General features: G+C 38.0%; 2 protein-coding genes across 2 annotated transcripts in view; one reads left to right on the forward strand and one right to left on the reverse strand.

The window, feature by feature from the left end:
- GNAZ (G protein subunit alpha z) overlaps nt 1–20398 on the reverse strand; it is a 65252-nt gene extending 44854 nt beyond the window's left edge. Inside the window, exon 1 of the mRNA XM_040604564.1 lies at nt 19895–20398. The gene's annotated coding sequence lies outside the window, so the exon portion shown is untranslated. The remainder of the gene's footprint in view (nt 1–19894) is intronic.
- Nucleotides 1–24280, forward strand: part of RSPH14 (radial spoke head 14 homolog) — a 92044-nt gene that overhangs the window by 55133 nt on the left and 12631 nt on the right. The gene's annotated exons all lie outside the window — the stretch shown is intronic.

Consider the following 24280-nt stretch of genomic DNA (forward strand, 5'->3'; position numbering starts at 1 on the left):
TTGTGGCCAATAAAACCAGTCGTTATTGTGGGTTTCATATCTACGCTTGCTCTTTGCCCCTACCTGTCACTTCTGTCTTGCTCAAAATGATCTGTGTGTTTGTAAGCATAAACACATCCCTTTTCTCAGCACGTACCCAAGTAATGGCCAGGGGGGAGGAGGGAGGAGGAAGGAGAATGGCACTACAACAACACAATTCAATTGTAAAAATTTCCCTAAGGAAAAATCCCAGTATTGTCTCTTATTGCATTAGCTACTGGCACTTTATCAGGGAATGCAGAGCTACAGAATCTGCCTTGAAAAATGTTCCCCCTCCCCCCCCCAAGATTTTATTGAAAGGAGCTGGCTCCTAGGCTGAGAACAAAGCCAATGGCTGTTACTATCACAGTCAATATTGAGACTGTGCATACAGTATGCTGTTAGAAGCAGTAATTTCAGCTGGCATTGTAGGCACAAAGCTATATTCTCCCTCAAATGCAAGTAGTACCAGTAGTCTAATAATTTAGCTTCACCACCACTAGCCTGCACACCCAGAGCTTTAGAAGCCTAATTCTATTCAGCTTTTTACACTATTTCCATCCTAGTAGCCAGATGATACATATAATCGTCCCCCAGTAGGACCTAATTTAAGAAAATAAAACAAAGTTCAAAAGGTTGCAGTAAACTTTCCACAGACGTTTTAGCTATAGTTGCCAGCAATCTTGGTTAATTCAGGACTGGTATTCTATTCAGTATTACAGAACGTATACTAACAGCGCAAGAAAACAAAACCTTACCCAAGCTACACTTTCCCTCCTTACTGGTTCTAATCGCTTCTTCTTTCTCTTTACTTATCTGAAAGTTTAGAGGTAGTGGACCTGCCTGTTTGAGCACTTACCCATGTAAAAGCAAATGCAAGCAAGTCTAGCAAGAAGTAGCACAGCACACTTCCAAGACTTACAAGTGTAAGCTAACCTAATGTAATCAGCTTCTAACGATTATACACATCCACAGAGAATTCTAGTAATTTAACGAAACCTTATTTTCACAGGTTTTAATTTTCAATCACTTCTTACACTATTAACAAAAGAGAAAAAGACATGAGGGAGTATGATATATCAGGAAATACCCAAGGTAGTTTACTGAGGAAGAAGTCAAGGGTTCTACTAAGCAGGCATCACTTTTTTTTTCTTTTTTTTTTTTTTTGAGTGGAACAAAGACTAACATGCATGCACTATAAATGCAACATTGAAATAACTTCACAGAAGTTAGTTTGCTGTTTAATGTGTGGTGATTAAAGTACATGTATTACAGAATGAAGTTGTTTTAAAACTCTGGCTGCAGACATTACTAACATTTACTAACATTCTCTTTAGACAAACATTGAAATCTGCAAGGAGGAGGAAAAAAAGCTGACAGAAACAAAAAGACTGGATGAGGGTTTTTTTCTTCATGCAGCCTCTTAGCTGATCGCACAACTTTTTCTTCTGCAGTTGGCTGACATTATTATTTATGTTGCTGTTTTCCATTGCTTAACGCTTTGGGAAAGTACTTACGTTGAAAATATCTCCATAAGATATCTATCTCTAAATAAATGTCTGGGGAAATTTTTCAAATAAAAAAATTCTTGGGCACTTCTGAACAGAGCATTTGGGGGAAAAAATGAAATGTTTCGTCCACACTAAAAGAAATTGAGAGCTTTTCTTTAAAATTCTGCTATACCTTCAAACTTTGGGGCAAGAGCGTGAAATTCAACGCAAGATGAGCTTTATGGTGTGGGTGTGCATTTGCAACTCTCATAAAACAGCAAGTTTAACTTGGTGACTTAAAAAAAATTTAGTTTTAGTAGAGTAGCAAAAGATTCCATTTCAAGAAAGCATTTTCCAGGCAAGGGTAATTGAACTTGCTGGTCTAGAAGCTTAGGAGAAAAAAAAAAAAAAAAAAAAAGAAATAGAAGATTTTGTGTTAAGAAAAAACAGAAACAATCTATCCACAAGAATGCCTGTGCCTCCAGAGCCAGAAGCATAAACCAAAGTTATGAAACCAAGTCATGAATTTTCTGCCTGCAAGTATTTGTGGAAACCCCTGATATTCCCCTCTATCTTTCTACATATAGGGTAAAAACCTATTATTGGTGTTACTCACTATTTTTATTGAATCTATGCTTCAACTTGACAGACAAGCTGTACAGACATCAATATGACCTCCTGTGATAGAATTAAGATTGTTTTGTTTGAAAAAAGTTATTTGAGAAACTTTAAGATATATTAAGGGTGAATATTCAAGTACTCAGAAGTTGTACATACAAATTATGGCCAAACTTTTAGTTCTATATTAAGGCACTATAATTGCATCCAAAACAAAGGGTGGGTCAGATGTAATAATTGAACAAAGAAAACATAGCAGAGAAAGCTGTTTTCTTTCATGGTTTATTTGTTACAGAAGTTAAAATGCATATTCTATTAGTCAAATGAGCGAAGAAAGAAGTGTCATGATTTAATTAGCTGAATGTTTGGCTGGACACTGCTGCATTCTACCCCTCTGTCATGGTGATTCTTTGTGATGTTAATTAACTCCCTTAAGCCCATCTTTTCACAGATGATCTCTGCTTGTGATTTTCATTTCTTAGATGCCCAACTTGAGACACTGTGATCAGGAAAATGCAGCAAGTTTTCAAGTAAAATGAGCCTGAATGGTAGCTATGTTGTATATATTCAAATATTGAAAAAGACATCTTTTTTTCACTTGATCCATCTTGAGACTTTTAAGAAATCTTAAACCATTTAAGAAATAGGGCCTAACCTCTACACTAACTTCCCAAGGCAGACCTAAGAAATTAATTAATGTCTGTGCAATAGACAAAAAATATGAGAGTAATAACAAAGTCATATTGATAGCACAGTCTAGCTGAAGTACATTACATATCCAGACCACACACACAATAACCAGTACAGAATAATGGAAGCTGCTGACTAAGGAAAGGGTTCTTAAAGGAAAGTCAGATCAAGTAGTTATAAACCAAATCATCACATACACGTGGGCAGGTATGTGGGCATGTCAGGGATAATCAAGGTTACTGAAGAAGGTATAAGGACAATGATTTAAAAGAAATTAATAATATTCAGAAATCCTCAGTCCAGGGCAGGGAATGAGAAGGGCATTGGCCAGAACTAGTGCTACTAGTGCTGTACCATGAGCCCCTTACCACCAGCACTGACTGTTAAAATCCAACGGACAACTGCTTCCAGCATACTTTCCAGAAAGATAGTTGGTAAGTCCATTAGGTTCTCATCTGCTGATTCTCACTGTGATTTTATAGAAATACTTAAATCTCTAGTGTAAAAACTGAGTTCAACTGTTAAAATTGCCACCTAGGGATACATGGCAGAAGGAAGTTTTACAAGGAAATAGCGGAGAACCCAAGGAAAACGGCTTGCTGCTATTACATGTAGCCATAGACCTAGCAGTGTGTAATCTAGATTTAATTGATATATAATAGAATTGATTTTCTGCAGTGAGATACTATATTCATAGGTTTAAACATCACATCTTTGTCTATTGTTTGGAAAACATCCAACATACTTCAGCAGTATTGATGAAATACAAGTTATGCTAGTTAGTGGTACCCACTAGCTAAGCATGACACCCCATCAAAATTTAGCATATAGATTTGATTCAAGTTTTAGGAAAACAAAAGAACCTATAGTGAAAACAAAGTATTCCTTATAAACTGAGTATCAAACCCCTGCTTTTCAAAAAAATAGATTTTGATCTTTAGTTATTAGCACTGAAGTTTGCACCAGCTCAGCGGAGATCTAGATCACGGTAGAATACAAGAACGTGTTAGTTATTTTTCTTTTAACTATGCGCACCCCACTTACTCAGGAAGTTGGAAACATTAAGTCCTATAAAGCACTAATACCTAAATACTTGGTGGGTATTTAAATCATGACCTATTTTAGCAACATTCACAAATGAGTGTGAAACCGAAAAGCATCAACGCAACCAGTACAGAATACTGATTCTTGAATAGAGCCAAAAATACAACAGTGTATTATTCTGAGTCGTGTTGCTGAAAATCCAGAGTGGTGTCAGTGACTGCTTATGGAGTTGCCTGTGCTTCATAGTGGTTTAATTAAGACCAGATTCTGCCACAAGTCATTTTAGAGGTGACCTTTAGACTTCCATAAAGAATGAAGTATTACAAGAATATTACAGTGCGTCTAACAGTGGGTGTGCAGAAAATCATGGCTTCTAGACGAAAGTGAGAAGAAACAACACACATAGCATCTGCTTTAGGGACATACAAACATCAGACTCATTTACAAATCTGTAATAAAGCAACAAACAAAACACAGTACCCACTCAGTGTTTTGTAAGCACCTCAGGTGATGACAGTAGCATAGGTTATGTCTTCATTAGAGTTGCTGTTCAGCTTTTCTCGTTGGTGTTACCATAGCTCTTATGTGGGTGATTCATAAGCTAAGACTCACATACCACCGGCTTGCTTTTTCATGGGTCTTACAAAGCTTAGGGAGATTACTGTATTACATAAAAAAAGATAGTAAACATTAGGTTTGGTCATTAATAGAATGGAAAATTTCCTGTCGCTCATTCAACCTTATTGCACACAATACCTTATGAAAGCATAAGGAAATTTTGGTAGTTATAAGCAAACGAGAGTTAGAGGGATTTGAAACAGGATAACAATGTAGCCTTGTAAATGGAAGTTTCTCTTCCTGTGTGTAAAAGGTCACATAACAGAGCAAAAACATGCTTGTCTCAGGCCGTTCCAGTAACAGGTACGAGCTAATCAGAGGTCAAAATCAGAATCTCTGTAGTAAGAACCTGAGAGCCTGGGTACAGATAACAGTATCCTGAAGACAATAAGTTTCTTTAATGTGATACAGAAAAGCAGCCAGTGAACGTTCAAAGACTGAATGTCAAGGCCCAGACAGAGGCAAGGAGAAGATGCTCCAGTAAATGGGAACCATAGCAAAAACTGACAAGTTTTATCTATGGTGATGGCTAGGAAAGCATCTTTGAGACTTGATAGAGACATAAATCACAGTAGTTCTGCTTGTTCATTTTGAAGGAAAGAACCAGAGGAAAGGCAAGAATTAAGACAAAGAACAAGACAGTAAAGTCACAGAAGCTAGGTAAGATCCCTAGGGTAAACAGAAAGGGTCTGTAAACACAGGAACTAAGAAACTTCTGTATTCATGAAAAGAAGAGGGAAGGGATAGCAACAGAGAAAGGAAAGACAAGCTGAGAAGAGCAGATGGGCGCATCTTGCTATATTACATGGGCAGAAATCAGCAGAAATCTATATAGGGAAGAAAAAAGGCCAGTGGTAGTAGGAAAGGTTTGACTCAGAAGCTGTAGAGATGGATCTGTACCTGTGGAATTTGATTACAGTAGGAAAAAGGAGGAAAAAGAAGAAAAAAAAAAAGATAAAAGAATAAATCCATGGTGGAAAAAGTCACCTGGGTTATCACGCTTTCACCAGAATGGTGGAATTTGCTAGAAAAAAGGCATCGCTGAGAGTGAATCAGGGCTGGAAGTTGGCAAGAGAGACCTTGCAATGAGAGGCAGAGCAAAAGGCTTTGGAAGGAGGAAAGCAAAATATGGGAAACAGTTTCAGCAGAAGTAATGAACACTGAATTCACAGCAAGGCTGAGCAAAAGCAGAGGAGGAGTGGACTGGCGATGTGACAGTTAAAGCTGGGAACTAAGCAACAGAGAATGAGTAATGTTTCACAGAACAAATCAAAAGAACCTTGGTGAATGGAAAAACAGGAAAACAGACATAGGTTGAATGAGTATGCAGGAGCAGCAAGTTATCAACATGAGATAGTCAAAAAGGGAACGTAGGAGATTTATGAAGAACGAACAGCATAGGGATGTTTAGAGACAGTCACTCAAAGAAAGCATGAGAGGAAAGAGCAATCTGATGCAGGAAGAGTATCAAAGAACTGGTCAAAATGGGAAACAGTAGGAGAGGAAAGGATTGTGAAAGAATAAAGCCAGTAATTCTCTAATTTAGGGATGGACAAAGAAAACCTGACAAACCTGCTGAAGTTATCAGCCTCACAATAAGATATAAACATGTATTAAAATGCTGTTCTTCGCAGAACAAGAGGAAGAAAGTGTGGATATCAGCATAACAGGCAGGGCTGTTATCAAGGATGAATTTGATAGGTAGGGTAGAAAACAATTTCCAGCCTTAGGCCACATTAAAGTTAAACATATGAACTGTGTCAGAAGGTGTCGAAATCAGAACCATGGATCTCCTAGGTTCCATCTTAACAACTCAAATTAAACATGATTTTATTCACAGAAGGGGAGGTGAGGAGTGGAAGAAGTATTAGACCACAGCCCAGAGGGGGGTGGGGGGAAATCCCAAGAGGCTAAACAGAATCCACAGTGTTCTCTCAAGTGTGACTCATGGGAGAGGACTTGTATGCTACCCAGCACAGATTACAGCTGCAGCCTACGTCTCATTCTGCTTCTCTTTTGAAATTCAGAAGCTTTGACAGTCTTACAATCCTGCTGCATGCAAGAGCTTCAGCAGGTACATATCAGACAGCTGAGCCATTGCCGTAGTTACTCTTTAATTCAAAGGCCTTTTTTTTTTTTTTTAATAATCTGAATATGAAGGAAGTTATGCATGTTCTGGTTCGAGATGAAGTTGCTTTGGGCTGAATCCAAAACACAGATCTACCTCACAAAAGAACTCTGCAACCAGAAACATTTCAGTACAGCAGTACAATGGTTAACTAGCTCCTAGTTTCAAAAGCTAAGCTAATACTTTTTAATAATATTTTGCCATCTAGACTATATAAATTAAGCTCTTTTTCACTCCCAATAAAGCAAAAAGGCCTTAGCATCCTGATGCCTCAACTTTTTCAGCTACCATTTCCCTCTACCAACATCCCCTCCTAAACAAAACAAAAGGCCTACAAATTGCTGCTACCATAGAGAACCTAACATCCTTTTCAAGGTTTAACAGTTACTAGGCCTTCTCTTCAGTCTCTTCTTTCCAATCCCCCATCTCTGGAGGGATGGTCACACCTTCCTTACACTCCAGCTGCAGTTACCTCAGATACACACCCACCACTGCAAGCCAGAGGGATCCAAGTTGCTTCATGCAGGCTGCTAACTAGGAGCTTGTTATGTTGAGCATACATTGAATGTTAGAGAACACCAGAGTGGTTAAGTTTCTTTCATCAGACTTCAAAAATGTCTTTTAATAAGCTGATAGCAGATGAAGTGAGAGATGGTGCAGATTTAACTGTCTGAAGAAACTGAAGGCCGAATTTATCCAGAGAATGCACTTAGAGCAGCAGATGCTTGCGCTGCTCTAGCATCTCTAGCAATGTTCTCAGTGTGGTTTTCATCACTCATGCTCTGGAGAGTTGAAGTTTCTTAGGTAATGTTAGGTTTTTTCTCTTATTCAACCTTGGTTTTCTACTGAGATCAAGAATATTTCTACTTGGCGCTAAGTAATACTACAATATGAACTAGAGGAACTTAAGTAGTTGTGGTGAAGTGGCAGCCTATGATAAGTGACACTTTGGAGTGAGAATATTCATAGTTCATCTTCAACAAAATAAATAGCACTGTCATTGTTTAAGGGAAAAATAAAAAAAACCCAAACCCTGTAAAGTGCTATGGTGGTGATCCACTTACCATAAAAAGAACCATTTTAATTGACTTCCGTGGGTTTTGCAATAAGCCTTTATCCAGTTTTGAACAGGGTGTATTTAAAAACATTGCAAGCAGGATACCTAACTGCTAGCAATGTAGACAGTTTTAGTGACGAAAATTTAGTATTTACTGCGTGATTCATACTCTTCTTATATATGAATATCTACAGCTGAAAACATCTGTAAAAATAGATACAAAATTGAATAGTCCAACTTTCAGCTCCCCATTTTTATATGATCTCATCATTATTGTGTTACTAGTAGATATTGAAGCATGATCCAGTATCATTGTGTTTTCAGATTAATTTCTTCCCTATACGCACATGTTCCAATCCTGGCTTCTATTGGCATTCACCACATATGTTTGTTCATAGGTCTAGGCAACATTATAAGAACAGAAGCCACATTTGACCACGTAGATTTTGAGTCATACTATGACAAAACCCAGTCAGGATGGCTTCACATATTCATAGGGTTATACAGATTTTGTCAGTATTGCGGATCACATTCATATCATTCTAAGAACAGATTTTTGTTTATTACAGAAATAGAACAGTAGGTATTATATATTGGATAATATTTTTAAAATGCATAGGTAATAAAATAAGCTGCTAAAAGCAAGTCCATCTTTTGAAGAAGCTTGCATGGACTTTTAACCTGGGTATTTACAATAACATAGGAGTAGCGTGATTTACATTTGGCTGGGCAAAAGTTGTTATTTTTCAGCCTCAAGCAAGTTTTAGTTATTTTTCCCCCAAACCTGAAACATCTAAATAATAGATGGGTTTAATTTTGTTAGAGATAAGCCAAATTCCAATAACATTTTCTCTTGTGCTTTCATTATTTTTCAGCTGTGCATTGCTAACTGTACTACTATTACTAGTATCAGCAGTTGTAGCTCCAAATTTTGTAACACATACTAATGATTCTTTTGGTGTTCTATTAACACTGCTGGTACTTTTGTATGTACACGTGTGCATGGCGCAGGGGGAGGAGACAGGTGGAGGAGGGCAATTACTACTCCTATTCAAGTGTGTGTTGTAAGGACATTTTCAGCACTCGGAATTTTTTCCCTGATTACAAATTTTTTATTCCCTATAGTCCTGCAAATTCCCTAGCCACGCAACCACAATTTCTGTATCTTCACCAAAACACAACAGCATTTTTACCAGTTCTTTAGACTTCAAATTGCGTCTGCAAATAATCCGTCTCTCCTATTGTACACGTTCTCCTATACTGAGGTCAAAAAAATTTCCCTTTTGTATCACACCTCAACTAGAATGGTCTCCTCTTCTTTAAGGTACCTAATTAATTAGATCACCATTTTATGACCTTTATAATTTCATTCATTTTGCTTGAAGTAGTCTTTTGAATCAAATATTAAAAACTGATAGGTTGATTTATGATACTATATCTACTGCTACTGTTAATATTAATAAAAACAAACTTTGCAGGGTTTTCCACATGAGGCAGTCCTACCAGCTTAAGTGAGAGATTCACAAGCCAGACAAATGTATGACAATAACCACACAGTACGGGTTTAACACAGCATTTCAAATGGTTGCTCTTTTGTTCTTTTTACTCTCAGCGACATCTCTTCTTGACTCAGATAGCTGTGGCGCTAAAATTATCTTAAAGCTGAAAGGTTCTAATCAAGCCTTTCGTTTATTCATTATTCAGCAATGGATCCTTAGTTATTCATTTCTCACATTACCAAAAAAAATTACTTTGGTAACGCTGTATCCTACTATTAAGATGGTACATAAAGCTGAAATTTTACCACTGATAAGAAGCCATGAATTGCTAGCTATTCTAGTTAGCATTCTGCACTTCACACACGAGATATGCAGGAAAAAAAGCTGATGACTTACCACTTTATTTCTTTTTGCTCACTAAAAATCAGCTGTTGATACTGTTGTAAAACAGTAATGAGAAACAGGCACAGATCTGGGATAAGGATTAGTGTGTATATATATATATATATATATGCTGGAAGTTATTCAGAATGCATTTATACCTCAGTGGAAAGGTCATACACAAATTTCTCAGCAAGGCATATGAGGTCAAAACAGTGTAAAAGGTATTGCAGCAGTATGTATTTCATCTTCCCAACTCCTACTAAACTCACAAAGCAGATGTACCAAGTGGGGGCTGCTGTCCACAATGCATAACAGAACAATAATTTATCTTGAAAACTTTGTTAAAAAAGTATGAAGACCACTCAGATTATTCAGTTAGCAGGGGTGAGGTTGGGGGCTCTGCATTTGCAGTGATCTGTTCTCACGTAGCACTGGCTCAATATCATACCGTTTCTTGCCTGATAACTACTTGTAGCCTTCCAGGATAATTGTGCTTAAAAGCATTGGCTTTGTTACATTTTGGTTTATTTACATCATACCTCAAGACTTTTAATTTAAGATATTGGAGTCAGTATTGTAACTAGGAAAAGATGGCAAGGGGTACTGTCTCCTGATACCAACTGTGACATTTAAACAGCTTTTGCATCTTTATTGCTGCAAGGGTGAAAAATTTCCCACAGAATGCATCTTGGTAGTAAGAGAATAACTCATTGTCTAACATCAACCCAAAAAGGTACAGACATTCCAGAAAACAAAGCCCATTTCATACCTCTTAACTCCAGGAAAATGCCTGATAAGGTGTCTCCCTACCTCTACCAAAAGCACAAATGAAGACAATAGTCAAAGAACTACCAGCTGACTTAGCTTTCAGCCCAACCCACCTTAAAGCAATTTAAATTTTGTTTCAATTTCTTCCAGCTGGCAGCAATGCCATTAAGATGCAATGCCACTGAAATGCACACTTACTAGCAATCTCCTCCTCCCAAAGTATATTCTGTATTAAATACTTCAGGAGGAATAAAGCAAGCAGTTTGTGTTATCTCTTTGCCTACTGAAGACTCCATGTGTTAGAGAAACATCCGGTAGAAGTTTTAAGTAGTTTTGCTCTTTTAGAGACACAGGAATGACATAGAAATAGCAGAACAAGATGGTAGATTATCATCATAATACTGATTGTGTCGCCTTGACTATTCTGAGACTTTTTTCCCCCAGTTCTTAAAAATTAGGTACAATTTTGGTTTGTATTTCATATTTTTGTGCCTGCCATTAATAGTGTAAATGGATGCCCTGTACAAAAATAATTTTAACTGTCCCTTCCCATCTTTTGAGTTGGTTGCAGGAGGGAGCTCATCCATGAGTGTGAAATTTCTAAAGGCTTTTGTAGAAGTTAAAGGATCCAAATAGCAGAAATTTTGCACACCTGTACTATATTCTGAAATCTTTAAATCTTGACCTTCTATTTATGTTCTGTTGATCTCCACTCACCTCTTACCAATCCTAATACAAGCTGAAGAAATTATTTGCAGTGAAAGATAGTATTTCATGTAGATATTATAACTAGATAACTCTGAAAAAAATATCCTTTTAAATTACGTTTTAGAAAATATGGAATCTATAATTGATGACTTGGTGACAAAACACATGCAGACACCAAGTAAACAATGAGACTGATATGCTCTTAATGTAACTCCAACTCCATCAAATATAAATCTTCACAACATAAAGACACATAATAAACATGTCTAAGAAAAATTCCATTTGCGCATTGTAACTTATAGCTGAATAAAAACAGTGCTGCATAGGTTGACAGCATTCCATCTGGCCTCCTTTAAAAATCTGTTTACAAGCACATTATTATTTTCTTGAATTGACCGTTTATGTAAGCTTTTGATGAGTTCTATGAAAAATTCCTTTTTGATAAATCACAAAATCATTAGGTGTCCAAAATCCAAAGTTACAGTCATATAGATAAGCTTTGATTAATCATAGATGACATTTGGAAAAATGCAAAACCAAGAATAAGATACTGTACAAAGATACCTAAATACTGTATTTTGTCAAGACAGTAATATATTTTAAATTCTCTGTACTAATATTTCGATGCTTCACCATGAAGTAGATAAAACCAGGTTAATTTCTGGGGACTGTGCACATTTCGTGTATTATTTACTTTGACATTTAGAAAAAATGCAAACATAGACAAAGCAAGTTCAAATTTTATTTTAAAAAATACTTTTTGAAACAATTAATATACTTGCCTAGTGCTATTCTGTAAAATTCTGCTGCCCATATCAGGTGTTAAGACTTTTAATGCCATTGTTATTAGTTGTGATCAAAAGACAGTGTTATTCTTTTACAGCAATAAGAAGGAAAGTGCCTTAACTCTTTCACTCCCAAGTTGTTTATAGACTGAGGAATAAGAAGTCATACCATCAGCAGGAGTTCCTACATTCTTTCAGGATTTTAATCAGATCTGGCTGTTCTTGATTCTGATAACCAGATTTACAACTTGTCTCCAGTCAGCTCATTTCATAGAATCATAGAATCATTTAGGTTGGAAAAGACCTTTGAGATCATCGAGTCTTACCACTAACCCAGTCCATCACTAAACCACGTCCCTAAGGACTGCATCTACGTGTTTTTTAAACACCTCCAGGGATGGTGATTCCACCACCTCCCTGGGCAGCCTGTTCCAGTGCTTGACCACCCTTTTCAGTGAAGAAAAATTTCTTAATATCCAATCTAAATCTCTCCTGGCGTAACTTGAGGCTGTTTCCTCTTGTCCTATTGCTTGTTATCTGGGAGGAGAGACCCACCCTCACCTACTTACAGCCTCCTTTCAGGTAGTTGTAGAGAACAACAAGGTCTCCCCTGAACCTCCTTTTCTCCAGGCTGAACAACCCCAGTTCCCTCAGCTGCTCCTCATAAGACTTGCTCTCTAGACCCTTCACCAGCTCTGTTGCCCTTCTCTGGACATGCTCCAGCACCTAATAGGATTTGGATAATCCTATTCAGAATAATGTAGGGAGGCATCTCTAGCCTAATAAAAACTCTTTAGTTCAGACTTACAAGCTGGGTATAGAATGGGAACTCTGTTGGTTTTCATGGACAATGACCTGTGCTTTCCCATTAATGGAAAAGAACAAGAACTCTTGCCTTTTTCAGTTGGCCACTGCCCTGATAATACCAACTAAAATTACTTTTTAAACTTCTAAATACAGATATTTTATTGAGCAGGGTTTTTTCCTGTACTTCAAAGGTAGTCCTATAGGTGATACTGGATAATTGTTAACTGCTTGTCTACGTTACAGGTCCTTTTTTGTGGAGTACTATAAAATTCTATTTGGTCAGCCTTTTCCATTTTCTTCTTATGGAGACTGGTGGAATAGTATAGAGGCAATGTAAATTATAGGATCATAAGAAAGTACCTTACTGTCTTTGTATCACTTGAATTTCACTTGGCTGAAATTCTCTCAGAGTTAGGTAATATTACTAGTAGAACTACTCACAGAGTTAAGAAGGAAGGTAACTGTCCTGCTAACTGAGAAGTTCTCCCATCATTTGTTAATCAAATCCACGGTACTTAAAGGTACTCCTAAGTTCCACGTGACTGTGTGCCCCACTTTCCCTTTAAAGCATCCTTTTGTTATAACAGGCATAACCCATTTCTTTCAGATCACTTCTTACAAAAGTCATCATGCCTAAATGATTTCCAGGTTAGGATATTACTGTATTTTGTACCTGGGGTTCACTGCTTTCCAGCATCTGAAGACATAACTAGAAAAGCAACATGAAATAGTCAAAAATAGAGAAACTCAAACACTGCTAGTCTTGATCTGAACAGGGAATCTAAAGATCTGAATAGGGAGAACAGTTTTTCATGATCCAGCCTTCATTGTAGAGCCAGGTTGGAGCTGCATAAATTTTAGCATGAACAAGAACATTTTCCAGGTATGATCCCAAGAGGCCACAATATCAGTGGCTGTTCTTGGTTTCCTTGACTGCAGGAGGAGGAACAAGGGTATAGTTGCTAGGCCAACAACACAGTAAGAAGAGAGACTTCTCTCATCACAGACCCGGGTAATATCCTCTGTAAACATTTAATTTTAGTTTATAACTTACTTGCACTGGAAGAGAAAGGGACTATAACAGAACCAATAATTTAGTTCTTTGTCTATGTGGTAGGTTATTGCTTTATCAATGTTTTACCTTTGCACTGTTCAGGAGTGCAGTGTACAATCAGTCCTCTTGGGGAAAATGGAGAATTATAATTTGCAGTGTTAAAAGTCACATATTCTTACCTCTTGTTGATGTTGATACCCGATACATTCATTTGTTTAGACCACCATTTATTTACTTGACTTGTAAAATCAAAGAATATTGTACTGGTATAATAAGATGCACTGATCTGTAGGTCAGCCTAAAATCTTGCCACATTTAAAACAACAATGGCTAATCCCTTGAATTAATAAATTGTTGAAATTAGTACCCAAGAATTTGTTCCTGTAACGTAAAAAAATTACATGAAGTCTTCAGTATTCTATTTCTTTTTGTGAGTGTGCTTGCAAAAAGCAAACGACACACCTATGTAATCACAGTCATGAGGCAAAGTTCAGATTTGCTTTTGGGAACATTCACAGCAGGCAACATAATCAGAGAACTTATGCACATTTAGTCAGGGAACAGAAACAATATGATAATAGAACAATTGTTCAAATTCGAAGTAAGCTAGCCTTAGAATTTTAAATACCAACATAATGTCACTGAATTACAAATTAAGGTAAGTTTATCTGTTCATGGACATAAATGGATTGAAAAAGAGGTTAAAAACATGTATCTGAAATGACTGACTAAGGTGAGGTTCTATCATTACTGAGCAATACAAAATGAAAGCTCAGTAGGTTCTTAGCAATTGTAAGAATATACAATATATCTGCCCGCTACAAAATGGCTTCTATTATAGCACTCTGACTCTGCCAAATTTCAAAGGCCAGGCACAGAAAGGCATCCTGAGAGAAAATCTTCCTGCCAAGACCCAGTTGCAAAAAAGGTATTTTGTCGGACACAACCAATGCGGTGGCAGTACAGAGAGATGCTCCAGTGCAACAGTGTTTATTCTGGTATATTTTAGTTTAGAATGTATTTGGTTAGCATCATATACATTAATTTACTGTGCGATTTTAGTGCTCTAAATTATATAGAAAACGCTTTTATGTAGTGTTGGTTTGAATCCTCTCCCATAGCATAAACACTAGGGAAGGTCAACAGCAAATATCCTGGACTTTCCTCATAAGACATCCAAACTGAAAAAATTCACATTCTAATTCACATATATGTATAAGTGGGTATTATATATCCAAATGAAATCGTATTTTGTTAATACATTCCAAATATTTGGATTATATGGCTTGGGCTGGTAAATACCCAGAGGAAAAAAAATATTTAAAAAAACCCAACCTAATAACACATATTGTATTATTTTCAGAAAGGTGTTCCCTTAGATGATACATAAGTATGCTTTTGAATCAAACATATATTGTGCTTTTAAAGGAAGAAGTATAATAACCAGGTGCCTACCCCATCTAAACAGCAAGCCCTCCCAGAGCTACACATCCAGCTGTGGTTTTGTTGCTATGCCATGACACTTGCATCTGAATTGATTACAGTTCAATTGAACTGTGTTTTTTCCTTCCACAACACAACTGTGTCAACTGTATTTGTGCATCAACACTTGATATGATGTCTAATTGTATTTGTGTTGATGCATTTTGTAAAGATAAAGGTGGTTATTCCGCATTGTCTCAATAAGGTTTGAAAATACAGGAAGCAGGCACACCAAATAAGGGTAGAAACACACTGGGAATGTATGCTAGAATACTGCCTGGAGTACTAGGGAAAACTGGGTAAACTATGTGGATTACTTGTACTGTTTTACTGAAGTCTTTCCTCCACAATACAATAGCATTGTTAAGCTACGGTTAGAGGAAGAAACCAATCTGCTAGCCTAGTTACTATCAAAGAAAACAGGGTTGGTAGGTAGGGATTAGCAACTGTATTATTACTTACAAATATTTATGGTGAACCATGAAAATATCCTCATGATTAACTAGTTAAAACTGGTTAAACATTACAATCTAGACACTAAGAGTGGAATTTATCTGTCCAGATTTAGCATATGCATGTAGGTGGCTACTTCTGAGCTAGTCACTCAGTGCTTCCTTTGTAGGCAATGGAGAGACATAGTCATTTCCAGAGGTCAGTTCATCTCAGACTAAGATAGCGGTCAAAAACTTAGTCTGAGTAATTGCATTGTAGGAATCTCTTTTTCTCTGCACCAAATATAAGAGAAGCCTTAACAATGACACCATATATAAATGTCCGTGTCATAGGAAACAAAAAGTGATGAGAATAATTCCTCCCAACTGCCAAGTCTATTTACTATTTAATAAATCTATTAAATATTACTTCTAAATAAATCTACTTTAAGTTGTAGTTCCTAAGAAATTATTATTTGCTTTCTGGTCATTATCATTCATGTATGTGGGCAAAATGAATACTTAGAATTTGACTTCAGTTTCCCAGATTTGCCTCTTTATGTTCTTCTGTTGGCCAACATGATCACTGGTTATTTCACAGGCTGTTTCTGTAACACAGAATTGTCTGGAAATGTTATCACACTTGTCTTTTTGATGTGATGACTTAGCAATCCAGAGGAGAAACAGCCCTCTGGTATAAGGGGCTTAAAAAGAAAACAAGGGCAGAGGAAAATAGGATTTGTTGGGTAAAACTATGTCCTCTAACAATGCATTGGATGTCCAATGCTAAATAATAAAACAGGATTCTGGGGAGAGCTGAGTTTTCTGCTGAACCATAGGTAATGCTCTGAGCTACTGAAGTAAAAAAACACCTGGAAAGCTGTTTTCTTCTGAAAATTTGTCATGTGTTTTGTTAGGTGTGATTTTAAATGTTGTAATAGTAACAACTGTTTGAATTCTAGGTAACACAAAAATTATGGCCCAGATCAATCATCTGTTCCTTTCATCCTATTTCACCAATGCTCTTCAGTGTAAGTGAAAAGCAACAGCTGAGAGTATTTTCTCTGCAGCTTTCATTTCAAAGGTTAAATTCTGTGCTTGATTACACTTGCATAAAGCTAAAAGAACTTAAATTGTTAGTATGTACCAACCCTAGATTTACTAACAGAATAAATAAAAGCTGAATTTAGCCCTTCTCTATCATGTTGTATATTCCACATACGTTAAATTGCACGAAGGCTTTGAGAAGAAAATCAATTTTCATTGTTTTGGATCAGTCTAGTTTTTAATCTATTGTGATTATTCTTTTGTCAATATGGTAGTTGAAATTTGGGCTTCTTAATCACCACTCTGGGATTCTGGAAAGTTTAATAAAAATGTGAACGCTGAATATAACATACAAAGTATAAGTCAAATTCTGCTGTCAAGTAGACTGAAGGAAACCTGTTGTAACTATTAATGGATGTAGATTTATTCTGGATACTTCGGGGATCACAATGAACAAAACAGCCTTCTTTTTTAATAAAAATAAGACAGTTTTTTTCACCAAGTATAAATAATACATCTAAGTATGCCAGTATTTTGAAGGGCTTCAGTTTAAAAGTTCTCTTGGACAAAACGGTTAATTGCTTGTGTAGTAAGCTGTTACTGCTGAAGGTGGGTAACATCAATGTCAAACATCAAATCTGTGGGAATATCATTACAATTTTCTCAGTAAAAAGAATATGATTAAAGCCACTGACAATTTAAAAGTTAAGAGTTTGTGATGCAAGTAGAGGGTTACTGAATTTCTCATTGAGACTGTGACCTCAGTGAAACCAGCTATAAAACTGTTCAACATTGTTGTTCCTAGAGGGCATGGGAGAACCTGATCAGTGAAACTATGCATGCTTGTACTGAGCTTGGGCTCCCTCCCACTGAAATTAGTGACAAAACTTCCAGTGACTCCTGTGAAAGCAGGACCAAAACTTTACACAGAAATAGTCAGGTTCAAGTCTCATTTTCAGTTACATAAATCTGGAGAATCTCTTCCGAAATAAGTGAAATTACTGTGGTTTAACCCAAAGGAATTGAGAGTATTTTTCTTTAACTCAGGGAAGGGGAGAGAGAAAAATACATCATTCCCCTTGTATTGCCTCACCACTGCATATCAACCAAGACTCGATCTGCTGTCAAAATCCTTATCTGCTTAAGCTGGAGAGGGAGAGCTGACTTCACCATTTAAGGATTTAAGCTTGTATTGTCTATTGAATTTTCAGTTATCCTTATCCCTCTACTTATCCCCTTCCCCACTGCTTAGCAGGTAGTTTCCTTAAGAAGGAGGGACAAATTTCTGTTTTCTGGTTCTATCTAGGTTTCTTAAAATGTAATGTACCTTATTCCATCAACATGTAACCTAAACTGAGACAACCAGACCACTTTCACTTCAGTCCTGGCTGGTTATTTTCAGATTATCATAGTTAAATTCAAAGCCAAGGCCTGTAGTTGAAACACCGAGCTGTACTGGAGGCTTACTAAATTTAGGGTAATACCTCCAGAAGAGTCATTCAGCTGTGTTCACCAGTGGTCAATGAAATGACAAGCACATAATCCTCAGATGGAGGTGTAGCATTCTTTGTGTAGCACAGAGTTTATTCATCCCTGTAAGGTCCACTGTTCAGAATGAAATCTCCATGGCCTTACACAGCATTTATCTGTTTTTCTTTCCTTATAAGCATGCATCTAAACACAGTAGTGGGATTCTTCTTTGAAAATGCAATCAGTGCTTTGGTAATGGGAGGTATCATGAGATTTTCTTCTAAAGATGCCATATAACTAAGACACTTTCTTTTGATTGCACCCATCACTGACTTCTTGAAGACTGGAACTTACACAGGCCTATCCTGTAATAATGTCCTCTATGCAAGGGCAGGGATCTTTGCTTTTTGCCTGATAGCTTCCAACCAAATGATTTGATGGAGACAGCCAAGTTACTGGCAAAAAGCTTTCTGTTCTGCAGAGCTGTATCTCTTCAGCTAGCAAATATGTGCCTTGTTGAAGAAAAGCAACTCGTTCTGCCTGTTACAGCACCTAAGCCATCAGCTCAGACTTCAGCTATTTATATCCATAAAGTCATAAACAATTTCCTCTAAGGAAATACAAAATACACACTCATATTTACTCCTTCGTGAGCCACAAGTAGATGTTCACAGCACTGTATTTTTCTATCTGACCTGCTGTTGTAACAACCTTTGTAGATGAAATTTTGACGGCCACAGGAAGGGTGTCACCCACAATGGCGCGAAATACCAAGCCAAAATAAAAATCAAACTGTGGGCGTAAGAGTATCAGTAAATGGATATAAAGAAAGCTGAAGGGAAAACTAGTGGATTTTTCTCAGCTCTTGCACAGGAAAATGTTGTCAAGATAGGTCAGTAGCTTCCAGAATAAATACCGCAAGAACACACGTTAAACAGCTTCTACAGTGAAACAGCCAAAACCAGATCAGATCAGTACTATTACCAGAAATTAAACTGACAAATATTTTATCTGTAGCCCTCTCAGCTAACACTGAAGGGTTGGGGTTTTGGTGTATGAATCACTCACCCAAAATGCAAATACAAAGATACTAAAAAACTTGTGGTTCACAATTGCAGATAGGAGCCGTCCACAGGTGCAGATTAATTTAACAAAACCTCCTCATTCCTTCACACGCATGGGCACAAACGATGAGGTAGAGCATCCAAGCTCCGCAGAGCCACACATCCTTAGAACGAGCAGATGTGCCTGTTACAGGGAGGATTTATTACAGAAATTCGGCAGCCAGGAGTCTTTTCTGATGGAACGTTAGCCAGCCTGCATTTCCCTGGGAGGAGGTGCTACATAGCGTGGAGGTTCTTCTCCCAACAGGCGGAATCTAATGGATTATCTTTCTGAATCATTAAGAGAATGCAAGGGACCTTAGTAAGGCTCAGGTATTGGATATTAATGGGTTACAGTCCAGGTTAGGAAAGGGAGATGACTTAATTTCATGAAAAGGGGACAGAGCTGAAGCAGCAGCTGATGGAAGGCCGGTATCCCTTGAGAAGGTCGTTTTCACTGGATCAGCAGTCTGCCTCCCCTTACTATTTTTTCTCTACACAGAGCAAAATATTTCTACCTCGCAGTGACATTCATCTTTTCTTCCACCCAGCAAAAGCACTGCTTACTGTTTCAAAATGACAGCTTTTCCTTCTTGCGGTAGAAGTCCCTTTTTATTTTGGAAATAGACGGAGAGGGAAACGTTCATCGCTAACTGATTTGAGAGAGAAAGAAATGCAGAATATTTCACTCACCTCTTCAGCACCAGGCAGGCAGGCAGGCAGCCTCCACCTCCTCAATCCATCAGTACAGCCGCTCGCATCCACTGACGCTTCTCCTCTCCGCTTTGGCCCTTTTTTCTCGTCAGCATCTATGGTTTGCAGCGAGCAGACACACCACCGCTGCAGGCACTAGCACCACAGCCCGAGCAGCAGGAAAAACCTGCCCTCTCCCATTTGCTCCCTAGAACAGAAAATTTTACCGAACCGGGATTTCTTAAGGGCGCTGATGGGCACACTTGGCCGGTGGCCCCCCGCGGGAGGCAGGGAGGTGCTCCGCGGTCTGGCCGGGCGGCCGGGCAGCCGGGCAGGGGGAGCGCGGGGCTGGCTCTGGAGGAGGAGCCGGAGCCTGCCAGCCCGTTTCCAAGCCAACGGCGGGGGGTACCGCGGGCGGGGAGGCGGTGGCGCGGCCGGCGGGCGGCTCCCGGGGCCGGCGGCGGGTCCCGCCCGGGGGGCGGCCAGGCCCTGCAGCCCCCCCCGCCCCGCGCCCGCGGGGCTCCGCGGCGCGCAAGGAGCGAGCGCTGCCGAGGGGGCTGGTGGGTTTTGGCCTCGCCTCGTACGCTGGGTTGCACTCACGCATTACATAATGTGCATGCACATACGTGTGCCGTTTCCTCCTGCTACAGGCTTTGCCCGGCTGCACAAACGCGGGTGTCTTCCTGGATTTGGTTGGCCGTTCCGTGTTTTCTGCGGTAGTGCAGCTCGTGGCTCTGTCAGGATTATGATTTCCGTGATGAATTTCGCAGTGCATGTTTTAGGGGAGTGATAAGTAGAGGGAACAACTCACATACATGTTAGAATGATGCAGTCAAGGGTAAAGAGAGAAAAAGCGGTTTGGTTACATGGAATTTATCTACTGCTTGCACTCCACTTGTTTCATCACTCAGTTGCTCTCGGTACTGTGCATGTATTTTCTTCTGTTTTTCCCTTTCTGCCTTTCTCTTCTCCTGTCTGTTGCATTTGTGTGTGTATAATTTACTACAGCTTTTTAAAAGTAATGATGAGTATTGTTTTCTTTTTCTCTCACTGATGGATTTACCCTATTTATAGTTTACATTTTTTCTAGTGTCTTTTTCCTTTTGGCCATGCTACAATACTAGTTGCATTGTTGAACCTGCAGCCCTGATCAAATAGCTATGATTTCTCCCTACACTGCTAATTTTATAAACATAATTTGTTACTGATACACTTCTGCTGGAGATAGCAATAGACTTTCAGACATAGGTGGAATGCAGGCTTTTTCCCCCACAGTAAGGCTGACACAGTACAGTGCAAAAAGCGTCTGATCCCTGTAAATAATACCACTTTGAGTACTGATATTATCAGTCGAACTGTGGCATCAATGAGTTATAATAATGAAATATATAATAACGCAATGTAGCAACATTCTTTTTCTTGCACAGAAGTAACAGCCATGAATCAGTATAACGTGAGGGAAATTTTGCCTGTACGTAATGAATCTTAGGTCTTGGTCACACTAGAACAGTTTGCCAGTACATCTAGACTGGCAAAGTTGTTCTGGTAAACTCCTAGCATTTAAAAAAGAAATGCCATATACATAACTTGCATTGTTCTCCCAGCAACATGATAATATTCAGATCACAAATTTCCCCTGCTTTACTAAAAAAGATAATCGCTACAGTTTTGCTTTGAAATTTTAGCTTTCAATATATATGCACATATGTCCTTTGGTGCATTTGTATGATCAGATAGTGGTCAATGTTAAAATTCCAATAGTGTTTTGTTTTTCAAATGTAATCTTTACTTGCAATTGCATAAATCCCTGTTATACTTATATTGGGAAGGGAATAGAATAAAGAATTATATCTGTGGTAACTGAGTAGTCTAGATAATAGGATAAAAGAACAATAACAAGGTGTACAGGTTTGATCTGCTATTCCATAAAGAACAAGTAGTTACTATAGAAACTGTCACATTACATGTATCTTTAGTATAGAACTTCACATGTGAGAAAAAACATCTTCCACACATTAACCAACTTTGGCAGAAATAACAGCATCGACTACCATCAGACTGGGTAGGAAGATCATCATTCACATGGTCTATGCAGGTGTCATCACTTCTAGGTATTTTCAATTGATATACCAAAATGTTTTCTTTCTTGCAGTTTTGAGGAGGCACCTAACTGTAAATCAAATTTTGTCAGTGAAAGTATTACAAACATGCAGTACGTGAGTAATGGAACAGGTCTTACTCTGAGAAGTTTAGGTGTTATTATTTCAACACCACAGTATGGGAGCTTGCTGTTGATTAATGGCAGAGTTAAAACCCAACAGATCTGAAAATAAATCAGCAGTTTTCTTCAGTCTCAACTTGTCCTGCATCCAGAATTTCTCAATTAGGGTCTTTCAGCATGCATTGATTGCACTACATGTAGCTGAGCCCCTACAGGAATTTAAAGAGAAATAAGTCTCAAAATAGCATATACAGGTGATTAAATGCCAAAGTCAAATGGCATATAAAACCAGTTCTTTAGCTCAGTACTCGAAATGTTTTTCTTTGTATATGCATAGATTGAAAACACACAAATACATACTGAAAGTGAATAGTTTGTATTACTTTTTTTGCCTGGAAATAGTAAACAGTAGTTTGGGAGAACTGCGATGATCTAACTGCTCCCCTTTCCATGTCAGGCAGGTCACCATTTTTTCCCATATCAGAGCAGGTTTTCATTTGAAGGAAGGAGCATTTGCCTGTTGAGGTGTAACATCTAATACGCAGCTTACTGAAACCCTTAACTGCCCAAGTTTCACTCAACTTGCCAGTGCTATTCATTGACCAAAAGCCAAATGCTTGCCTGTTTACTGTTGCTTTCTGTTTGGGATCAATCAAAATAGATGCATTCATACATGTTTAGCTTGAAGACAATAGAGCTAAAACAGAAATGTGCTCTTAAGTGGAAAATCCCATAGGGGTTTTTCTAATCAATTAGCCTTTATTATACCACGACAACATCAAAATATTTATATGCACACATGCAATGTTCTTGCTGAATGTACAACTCCAAATGATAGAGGGTAAATTGAGAGGCCACATCTGGTCTGTAATAAAAATATAATAAAAGGCATTTTGTATTTCATTCAATTTTCTACCAAACACCCTCTTTTTAACAAGCAATTGTAGATCTGGGTTAGATATTTATAGATGGGTCTGTGATTCTCTCAGCATGAAGAACTGAACAGAACATTTAGAGAAGAACAAAAAGGCTGTATTTTTATTTTTAACCATTTTTCTCACGTGGAAGAGTTTAAAATAGCATCAAGTACAGATGACTGGGATCCTGTATTTATAACTATCTGGCATATTGTTGCTTTGTACCAATGACTGTGAGATGGTGGGGAAAAAAGTCATGAATGCACCTTCTAGCAGGTGGTATCAGCCTAGCCTCATTTGGCTTTATCGTTTAGGATGAAAATCCACTTTCTACCAGGATTTCACCCTTTTACCTTCTTCTCACATCCTTCAAGTAACTGAGGGTTTCACTTAATATCAACTGTTTACTCTTCCTATGACCTCCTATGAGGTCAAATCACAGGAGTTATTTGAGAATAACCCAGATAATGAGTTACAGCTAATACCATAATCAACCAAAGAGGACTCCTTCTCTAGTTTTTCAAAAGACAAAAATTTTTAAAAGGAAAAAACCAATCACACCCTAAAAATATTAAATGCCTTACATACCTTCCTTCCCAGTTTTATTATGTACGTACCATATTTGCAGCTCACAGTCATTGGCTCAGCTGCTGAATCAGCAGTTGCCATTGAAGCCAAGTTTAGAAAAACAAGCATTAAATTCAGCAGCTGGTGCTGCTTGGAAGCACGTCTGGAGCTCTGGAAGATACAGTGTCTTTCCTGTGCAGTTAATTTTATGTAGCAGTCCTCATTTATCCTAAGCTTTGTGATCAACACACAGACCCCAGCTCCTTCAGAGTTCCCATGGGAAGAAAGCTACAGAGATACCATGAAATAAGATAAAGGAATGTAGTTCTTTGTAAAAGACCCCTGCTTCAGGACCACATTATTATTAAAAAAAAAATTTAAAAAGGAGAATTAACGTATTCTTTCCTCATTCTTCAATATTAAGGGCAAAGGAATGGGGAAAACAAAACAAAACAAAACCCTTTCATAACCCAAAATGAAAGCAGGGATCATTTAGTAAAGCATACAGCAAAAGACCTATGAAGTGTGAACAACTGACAAAATCACTTGAGATCAAAATACACAGATTCTTTTGGAATTATACCCAAGGAGATGCAATTGAACAGACCCAGGAAATTTTTGAAATCCAAGTTAAAAACAAAAAGTATCAGCTTCAGATCTCCTAGTAATGTGGTCTGAGCA

Source organism: Falco naumanni, chromosome 1 (genome assembly GCF_017639655.2).
Source record: "Falco naumanni isolate bFalNau1 chromosome 1, bFalNau1.pat, whole genome shotgun sequence".
Classification (NCBI taxonomy): Eukaryota; Metazoa; Chordata; class Aves; order Falconiformes; family Falconidae; genus Falco; species Falco naumanni.